Source organism: Chlorocebus sabaeus, chromosome 23, assembly GCF_047675955.1.
Source record: "Chlorocebus sabaeus isolate Y175 chromosome 23, mChlSab1.0.hap1, whole genome shotgun sequence".
Lineage (NCBI taxonomy): Eukaryota > Metazoa > Chordata > Mammalia > Primates > Cercopithecidae > Chlorocebus > Chlorocebus sabaeus.
Window position 1 is genome coordinate 17172245 of NC_132926.1, and position 10816 is coordinate 17183060.

The 10816-nt window shown below is 36.8% G+C and overlaps 1 long non-coding RNA gene across 1 annotated transcript; it reads left to right on the forward strand.

Moving 5' to 3' along the window:
* The first annotated feature begins 4545 nt into the window (after nt 1-4545).
* On the forward strand, nt 4546-9758 carry LOC140709907 (uncharacterized). Its single transcript, XR_012090688.1, has 5 exons — nt 4546-4889; nt 6181-6370; nt 7256-7338; nt 7481-7547; nt 9508-9758. It is a non-coding gene; the product is annotated as an uncharacterized lncRNA (long non-coding RNA).
* The last annotated feature ends 1058 nt before the right edge of the window (nt 9759-10816 follow it).

The window sequence follows — 10816 nt, forward strand, 5'->3', positions numbered from 1 at the left end:
ATTAACATAAACATGAAAACATTCACTAAGCCAAATGACTTAAGAAGCATACTTCTTCCTTCCCAGAAAAGAAAACAAAAAGGTCAAAACAAGGAGTGAGTCCATGTGGGCACTGATGGACTGAGACTGACATCAAGGAAATCGAATTTTGTAACCTTGCGACCTCCAAAACTACGTTGGAAAACCAGAACTGGTGATCCTATTAGTGAGTCAACTCTCCTCTCTTTAAGTGTCAAAAGGGAAGTCTCCACACAGTAAAAGACCCCAAGACACGATGAACCTCCAGAACTCCTCAGTAGTTCAATTTGTATTCAAAAATGTCAGTGTAAATAATAAAAATGCTCTAGCAAATGTAAAACTAAAACAAGAGAGAATAAAAATAGTATATAAGATAATTAAAATTCTGCTTGGTCATATATTTCATTTTACCTTGATTTATAGCTATCTTTATTTCTTAACCAAGTTGCAGCAAACATAACAACATATCTTGTACACCAAAAAGTTACACATTCTAAAAAAGATTCTTTTATTTAAAATACATTTAAATCTAAATTTGGAATTTCTACTGATCTTAAAGTCTGCTATTTTTTTTTAAAGTGTAATTCATTGGCCTCAAAATATTACCACCTAACATATGTAGAGTTAAAAGAAGAAATAAATCTTATATATTTGTTCCATAAATATGAGGCTGAAATATTGCCCCATAATGAGATTATATTCTCAAATTATATTATGTCCTTTAAAAAATTTCATACTAGCAGTTAAAGTACAATCCCACTGCTTATGATGTATTCTATCCAGAGACAATTCTGAAAATGGTGCTGTTAACATGGCACAGGCATTATTTGCAATAATCCTGGAGCCTGCTCATCTACAGAGTTTTTTGCTGACCAAAAATAATCCACCTCTATCTCTCTTAGATAGATGATACACAAATACACAGATACATATAGATGTATAAACATACATACACATACATACACGTACATGTGCACAACCACACACACACACAGAATCTCTCTTCATACAGTTTTCAGACATTGCCTTTCTTTTCAAATTCTTGAGGGATGAAACCTCAATGAAACACCCATGTAGTGAAAACTGGGGTAGGGCCTGCTAGATCTGAATCCCAATTGCAGCATTTATCTGTTTGAACAAATTATAAATTCTCTAAATCTTTTTCTCATGCATAATAATGCCTACTTTGCAGGATTAATCTAAAAACAGAGAAACCTTATTTTCAGTGAAAATACAGAATACAGTGTGTAGTACAGAATAGAAGGTCAGTAAATATTGTCATACCTAGTTTGATCTCACTAACTAGACAATATTCTTTTATTTTTTCCTAATTCTTTATCTTCCTTTATTATCTGGCCCTTCTCTACTATCTTCCATCTTTTCTTAATCCATACCCTTTCCTTAACATGTCAAATAATGAGACTAAGAATAATTCTTATTTAATTTTTGATAGCTTGTTTTACTCACAAAACTTTGAATAGTAAAAGTTGATGAGTTTAACATGTTATACTTCCTAAAAAAAAAAAATGTGTTCTCTTGAATTTTCCAATGATATTCCTTTTTTTTTTTTTTTTTTTTTTTTTTGGAGCTTGAGTTTTACTAGATTTTTTTTGTGCACAGAAATAATTGAACTTCACAATTTTAGGCTACGGTATTTCTGGCAGCACCAGCAAACCTGGCATTGTTGAACTTCTTACAGGGGGGCCAAAAGCTGCAGTCTGTTCTCCCTCAGCACTCCTCTATCTTTGAGTAAACCCCACTGCTTTCTGGATCACCTGCCCCTCCACACACCTCCTGTTTATTTATCTTTCCATTTATTCATTCTATCAACAAACATTTTTGAAAAGACTTTTATGTGCCAAGTACAGTGCTAAACAGATGAGAAATAACAGGCATAGTCTTGAAGTTAGCTAAAGGAGCGAATAGACTCATGGAGAGAAAGCCAACTGTTCCATTTTATTGCAGAGTTGTTAAAGGATATAATGGGGTAATTACGTGACACCACAGGGACTTTCAGGGGATGCCCAACTTAGTGTTGTGGGGTTGAGGGGAGATTTCCTTAAAAAGTAACACTTAGGGTTGAGAGCTGTTAGCAGAAGTAGGAGGAAGCCAGGCAACTAGGGATAATTTCTTCTAACTTATTCTATCTCCTCCCATGCACGAATTATTCTGGTCTTGGCTGAGAGACTTCTCTTCCTAATGTTCTGCAATCATCCTGGCTGACTTCAACATCCATGCAGAAGGTCCAGCCAACACCCAGACTTTTATTTCACCATTTCCTCCACATCAGTGACCTTTGCCTGTTTTCTCTATCAAAACATGGATATGACAATGGCAAACCTTTTTCAGCCAAAACATATTAGGATTTATGTAATTGATTTATCTGAATATTAAGCTATGTTTATTTTCCTTCTCTGCCCCTCAAAATTAACTTTTCTGATTTTTCTTATATCATGAAATTTCTTCATCTCAGAATCCCTGCTTTTGGGGGGAGAGGATCTCTTACTTCTTTGCCCAGTCCTTAAATGTTGCTTATCCTTAGAAAATCTATTATGCTTCTTCCACCTCACCCTACATATTTTCCAGGGAATGAATCAATAGTGCTCTACATGCTGACATCTTCCAAATATTTATTTATAGCTGAGATTCCTCCCTTGAATTATCAACTCTAATTATATAAATTGCTTTGGTATTTCTCTTGCATATATCACTGGTGCCTTAGAGACAATTTGCCTAACTTGAACTCATAATCTTCTTCCCTTCCCAACTTTTTTATATCTTATTTTTATATCCTCAGTTGTTCCCTTTCTTTGAAGGATATCACTATTGACCTTGTGGTTCAATTTGGAAATGTATAAACTTTTCTTCCACCACTCATATGGAATTAATCATCAGGTTCTCCTGGGAATGCCTATTAATATATCTAGAGGCCAGCTACTTCTCAGCAGTCCTGGTACTACTCTTTTAGTTTGGGTAACCACCTCGTGTTGTTAGTTTTTTGTCATTCTATTTGTAATAGGTCCATTTTTGTTCCCATTTATTCTTTGCCTTTCTTGTAAGATTATTACAGTTCCCCACAACATTAACCTCAGCCTTGGCAATTTGGCTATCTTTGGTTACTGTAAAGAGAATTGGTATGTATGGTTTTAAATTAGAAACTTCCTATCCTATGACTTAGCCATGGTGTTACCTTTTTATTGTAAGGTAAAACACAGCTACAGAAAACACAGGCACAGATGTAGAAAACAAAATATAAGTATGTGACTAAGAAAAAAAGTGTTTGTAAACAAATGCAGATCAAGAAATAGAATTAGACTAGGGACTTGAGGCCATAAGAAGGTGGCTGTCTGCAAGCCAGGAACAAAGATCTCGCCAGAAACCAATTATGCTGGCACCATAATCGTGGACTTTGAGCCTCCAGAACTGTGAGAAAATAAATTTCTGTTGTTGAAGGCACCCAGACTGAGACATTCAGTTACGGCAGCCCAAGCAGATAGACACACATGGGCATGTAACCAAAGCAGACTGTATTCGAGTATAGGGACATTGAGGGAGACACAATAACTCTATTTTTCTGGGCCAACCAGCTTTAAGAATCAAACTCTGGAGCTGCTAGAAGCCACTATTCCTGGCACACAGAAAAAACTGCTAATGTATAATAAATATATCAAAGCTGATGGATGGTGATGAACGGGTGAGGAAGGGGAGGAGGAGCAGACAGAGACAGAATCTGATGCATTGTTTGAAATTCCAAAAGCACTCATGTCAGAAGCCACAATGCCCACTGAGTTTCTCAGTTATGTGAGGCAATAAATCCTCTTCTGTTATCTGCTTCCTTCTTTAAATCTAATGATTCTTTCTTCTTATACATAATGATTCTGTTTTAACCAGGTCTTCCTCATACACTCTCAGTCAGAACATGAGTGAAGGCAGAAAATGAGCTCACAAGAGCAAGAGCAGTAGGAAGCTATTTGGGAAGGGTGGGTAAGCAGGTTTCACATCATGCCCTTACATGGTACTTAGAGTTACTGAAACAAGGGGAGAGAATGGTAAGTGTGTAAAAAGAAAGCAAAGATTCGATTAGGATCAGATTTTATGTCTATAAAAGATCATTTTTGGTAGTTCTCCAAATACATATCAGAATTATTTATTTAAATTACTTGAAACCCACTTCTTTGGGCATTGTTATTAAAGAGAAAAAGCTCCTTTGTCAGCATTCTTTACACCATTAATAACCTTCCATACCCTGTTACACTCTCTCTTGGTTAAGGCCACTAAATAATTGCTTTATTTGCATATTTGTACCATGTCCACCTCATTATGGATATTCAATGCATCCTTATTAATAGCATCAGTATCAGATAAGAGAGAAAAATCATATAATTTACCAATGACAAAACAAATTTACCAAGATCTGTGGTAATTTCCTTCTAATTCCCAAGTCAAAGCACTGACTTTGAGACACTGCATATGGTTTTTAGACCTCTATAAGAGACAAGAAATTATGAAATTCACAGGCAATTTATGGCTACTGCACTAGCTACCATTCAATCTGTGTTGACCACATACTCCTCATGATTTTAAGAGCTTTAAGTATTTTAACTCATTTAATTCTTACAACATTGCTATGAGTTCTGTCATACTATTGCTATTTACTGAAGAGGAAACTGAGGCACAAAAAGCCCAAGCTCTTGCACAAGGATCAGAAGAGGGTATAACCAGAATTGGTTTCTCAGCATCCTGACAATCAATTATTTTACCTACTACACAGGGAAGCCCTTCAAATATAATCCAGTGTATCCACTTCGTTTTACAACTAAAGAAATGAAGGCTGGGTGAGGATAAAGGCCTAACAAAGATTATGTGTTTAGGTAATGACTGAACTATGACAGAAACTCCCAATCTCCAGATTTCCAATTCTGAACTCTTCCTTCTCTGTCTATAATAAAGTTCTCCAAACCAAAAATATATAGTAACTTCAACCATCTAGGGACCTAACATTTCTTACCATTTCAAAGTGGCTTTGTAACGTTTAACTTGGCTAGTCTGTACTTCATTTTCTGGAATTCCCTTTCTTGTATGTTTCTGTTTTGGGTGGACCACAAAGACATTCTTCTGTCACTCACATATGTTGCTGCTGATCTTTCAACTGACCTCATTGGCATGAGGCTACAGCTGGGCCTGAGACTACTCTATATTTTTAAAAATTGTCCTTTACTTTTTTGGATTCTTGGGCCAAGTGTGTGTGTTTAACTTCATGAGGAAAAACTTCAACTACTTTAGATCACCCATGCCAAAAATTTCAGAGTCAGTGAGAACATACACAGGTTTCAATGTAAATTCTCACTGGGCTACAGCCGATGCTTGTAGCTTCCAGCTTCTTCTAAATCTCCTTAACTTTGTGTCCATTACTGGCTTCCCAGCCACTCCAGTTATTATATAATGGGCTCATAAATAAAGTGGCCATCATGGCAGGAATCAAGGTTATCTACGGCATCACCAACATGAGTTTTCTCTCACCCAGGCCAATATAGCTACAGCCACTGCTGAATGCCCCTTTTGCCAAAATCAGAAACAAATACCATTCCTGCAACATGGCCCCATTTCCTGAAGGATCAGCCAGCTACCTGTTGCCAGGTTGATTATATTGGGCCACTTCTGTCATTGTAGGCACAGCACTTTGTTTTCACTGGTTGAGCTATTAATCTGGATATAGATTTGCCTTCTTACTAGCAGTGCATCTTCAAACTGTCCACAGATTTACAGGATATCTTATTCGCCGTATTCCACATAGCATCATTCCTGACCAAGAAACTCATTTCACAGCAAATAAAGTGCAGCAATACACCCAAACTCACGGAATTTACTGGTCTAATCATATTCTCTATTGCGCTGAAGCAGCTAGCTTGATGGACTGATGAAATGACCCTTTGAAGTCTTATTCATGACAGCATCTGGGTGGCAACATAATGCAGGCCTAGAAAAATGTCCTCCAGGATAAAATATGTGCATTAAATCAGCATATGGTATATGATGTTGTTTCTCTAACAACTAGGATTTACATATCTAGGAACCAAGGGGTAGAAATAAGAATGGCTCCTCTCAACATTATCCCTAGCAATCCAATAACTAGATTTTTGTCTTCCATCCTTACCACTTCAGTTTCTGCTGGTCTAGACATCTGGGTTCCAAAAGAAGAATGCTTCTCCCAGGAGACATGACACTGATTCCATTGAACAGGAAATTGAGACTGCCACCTGGCCACTTTGGGCTCCTCATGCCTCTGAATCAACAGGCAAAGAAGAGAGTTATAGATCCTAACCAGCCAGGAGAAAGCCACTACACAGACAGAGTAAGAGGAGCATTTCTGTGATGCAGGAGATCTTCTAGAATGTTTGTTAGTATTCCCAAGTCCTGTGATTAAAGCAGGTGGAAAAGTATAGCAGCCCAATTCAGGATGTTTCACTAAGGGCCCAGATACTTCAGAAAGTGAGAATTGTGTCTCTGCACCTCATTGACCAGTTGAGAGACTAGCTGAGTGCAAAGAAAATACGAAATGAGTAGGGGAAGAAGGTAGCCATAAACGCCAGTTACGGCCACATGACCAATTATAGGAACAGTACTAGAATAGTGTGAGTACTTATTTCTTATTTTGATATGACTACGTTTGTGTTAACCAAGTATCTCCCTTGTCTTCCTTTCTCATCTTATCAAATATAAGATATATTAATAGTAATAAAATTTATATCATAGTCTTGAAATTACAAGATATCCAACTTGAAGCTTGAATTAGGAGAATAATAAATATCATCCAAAGCCAAAAAAAAAAAAAACCATGACGTTGTGTTCTACTAAAAGGAAAAAAGAAGCCTGTTTTCAGATGTACTTAGAAGAGATACATCATGTTAGGTGGAAGTTTGACTTTGCAATGAACTTTTTTGTAGACTAAGTATGATTTAAGATGTTTATGAGTGCCAAATTGATAAGGAGTGGATTGTGCTGGCTCTGCAAGCTGTGTCAGCTTGGCTGTACTGGGCTACATTTCCCAGAATAACCTTCCCTGTATATCTCCACTTAGGGTGGGCCAAGAGAGATTCTTGCAGGCGATTTAGTGGGTGGAAGTAAAGCAACAACTATTTTATATCTTGCACATATTTTTGTCAGTCTGGTTAAATTATTGGTGTGAGGCATAAGGTGGACCTACAACTAGCGCACCTTCCCTTGGATATTTCTTCAGCTTGTCTGACTCTGGGGCCAGGTGTTCGTGTTTAACTCCACGGTGAGGAGAATCATCTTCTGATGGACCCCCATACCATCCAGGTCAGAGGCAACAAGAAATGGCATGCATTTCAGTTTATCGTTCTGTGGCTCCAGCTTGTACACGTGAATTCTAGATTTTTTTAAATTTTCCCCACTTTACAATCATCTTCCCTTTCCAACTACCTTCCTTGTGGACTTCAAGCTCCAGCATCCAAGCAAAGACAAGAACCTTGCAGAACCTACTTAACTAACTCCCACAATTGCATAAGGTAAGATCCATGTAACAATTGTATAGATCTGTCTATTGATCTCCTAATGGTTTTGCTTCTCTGATTAAATTCTGGATACAAATGGACTATAATTAAATTGCATTCAGTTAAATTGCTTTAATGAAATACTTGTATAAAATTGCTAGTATTAAAGGAAAGAAAAATATTTGTTATTTGACCACCATGATTATATTCTACTTCCTCAACATGGCCTCAGTGTGTCAACATACATCTACTTATTTTAAAAGCATTGTTAAAATTACCAATGACTTAAATTTACTTAAGACACTTTAGTAAATACATCTAAACACATACACATATGTAAACATACCTCTAATGATATTGTCACTATTTTAGCTGCAGATGTTTCATAATAAAATCTCCTTTTCTGTGTTCAAGGCAATTATATAAAATAAACATTATTTTAAAATTATTTTTTATATTATTTCTGTTATTTATATTATTATATTATATTATTTATATTTTATATTATTTTTTATTTATTTTTTGAGACAGAGTCTCACTGTTGCCAGGCTGGAGTGCAGTGGTGTGATCTCGGCTCACTGCAATCTCTGCCTCCCAGGTTTAAGTGATTCTCCTGCCTCAGCCTCCCAAGTAGCGGGGACTATAGGTACGCATCATCATGCTCAGCTAATTTTTTTATTTTTACTAGAGACAAGGTTTCACCATGTTCGTCAGGATGGTTTCAATCTCTTGACCTCATGATCTGCCCGCCTCGGCCTCCCAAAGTGCTGGGATTACAGGCATTAGCCACCGCGCCTGGCCAATAAACATTATTATTAAGTCCATTTTAGAGAGTGAGGAAACTGAGGCTTAGAATTAATTCTCTTTCAAAATCACATAGCAAGTAAATGGTAGGATACATTGATTACAGGATATTTAATTCCATATGCTACCCATTTGTGTTCAAAATCCTACATTAGTATTCAGAGTAAATGAGTTTTGCTGTGAGAATTAAAAATGGCATTGCACAAAGCCTTGAGTTTATAGGTCTTCAACATGTATGTCTGGAAAATTTTAGTTGTTGAAATTATGATTATCATTATTAATATTTATAGCTGACAGCTCTTGGCATGATTGTTATATAATTAGCTTTATGTATCTTGTCATGTCTATCCAGTAAGACCAAAAACCCAGCTCTCCAAGGGGCAGCAATTGTGCAGCAGATTACTTATTTAGATTTAGATTTGCTGGGCTCAGCCATTTGCCAATCATATGTTTTTGATAAAATTAAGTGTTAAAAGCTTTAGTTCCCTCACCTGTAATCTGGGTGTATTAGTAATGGTTACCTTATATGCCATTGTTTAAGTTTCATTTTAAGAGCAATGGGAAGCCACTAAAGTGTTTTTAAAAGAATTCTCGTTTACTCTTTTTAAAGACTGCTCTTTTATGTAAAGAATGGATGATGAAGGCAAAAGTGGAGATGAGAAAAGTAATTAGCAGGATACAACATATTCAAGGGAGAAGTAGTCTTATCTTCGACTCAGATGATGTCACTGGAGTGCCAGTTTAGTGATAGAGTACAGAGGATTTAGTCTTAAATGAAGAGTAAGACAGAGAAGTGAAGACAGATCTCCAGGTTTCTGAATTGAACAGTGAGGTCAATGAAGTCGCTATAAATTGAGGAAGTAAAGACTAGAAAAGGTGCACCTTTTGGCAGTGGTGATGGTGGTGGTAAGAGTGGTCCACAAAAATAAACTTTCTCACTTACTGGCTATCACTCCCCAGGGTAGGAAGTTCATTTCTCTGCTTTATTTTTTATGAGCATCTATATTTTTCAAGCCGAGAGTCTAGCAGAATAGGTTGGTAAATAAAATATTGTGGGAGGACCATTTTAATAGATGACCATCTATTTACAGAAAGATTCCTTTTTACTAGTTATCTATCTTTTAAAAACCTTACTGATATTGCTCTCTAATTTACTATTAATTTCTTTCAGGATCTAAATGAAAATATTTCTGCAGTGAACCAGTTCTATTGTTTTAAATATCACCCTTACTAAAGGCAGCTTTGACAGTTTTCTATGTGAAGACATGATTCACACTCTTCGTTTTAATTTTACTTTTCTCTGGCCTCCATTTGAGTTGCTGCCTAAATTCTAGGCTATGGTATCTACTGCTCTCTCCTAAGGAGTTTCTCACCACCAGCCGCTACTGCAAAACCTGCCAGATGCCCTAAAACATGCAAATGCTTGGGTTACTCCTAGACTTGTAAATACAATGACTCTGTTGCCTCCAGAAAAATGTCTGAATTCCTTCATATATTTCAGAAACAGTAAGCAGTATAATATGAAAAGAATATATAGAAATCAGCAGAAAAACTAGACTGAAAATTAAGTCCATAGACCCTTTTGCCTATTCTCTGAGCCAAAAATCAGAAAATATACATGACTTGAGAAATGTAACATTAAGCAAGAGGTCATAAGGATAAATCGTGAAAAATCATAGTATCTTAAAAAATCCGGATGTAAGTTGATTTTAGCTGTTAGCATGTGTTTGATCATGGCATTTAGCTCTTAAATAATTATTGGTTTATGGTTTCCTTGATGGGACTGTGAGTATCTTGATGCCAAGGACTATGATATTTAATTTTATGTACACTATATCTGGATATAATAGATGCTCATGAAGCATTTGTTGACAGGATGAAGCACAGATTGATACCTGATAGCATTAGAAGTTTTATCTATTCAATTACTACTGCTGACATGTCAGTAGCATGGAACAGCTTGTAATTGTCAAGATGATGTTATTATTTGCCATTTGCTAAATGGAGCACTAGCTTGGCTTAGAATCTCTTGCACTGTTTCCTGTAGGGTGATGGGAATATGTGGCGTTTGTCAGCTAGCACGGATACATTTGTTATTGGATGTAACACTTCCTGGGTCATTCAGGTGTAGGTTAAAAAGAAAAATGACCATAATGCTGGTGAGAGGTATTTTCATTTGGCAGCCCTTATATTGAACTCAGTGTACTGAAAGCAAAGGCTGCAGGCAATAGCCTTGAGTCCACGCTTCCAGGGAAACCTTTACCCCACTGCTCCTTGCTCCTGACCTAACATCCATCTTAAGAGGTGAAGCAGGGGTTCATGTCCCTGGTTCCTTCAAACTTGGAGTTATAGCCCAACTCCCAAGCCGGCTGTCAATTACTGCCAATTTACAGGGCTAAGAGAACATGTTTTATGGCCTCTCAGAAGCAGAGGAAGAAGACAAAGAGAAAAAATGAAGTGAATATGAGTTTGGGAGATGA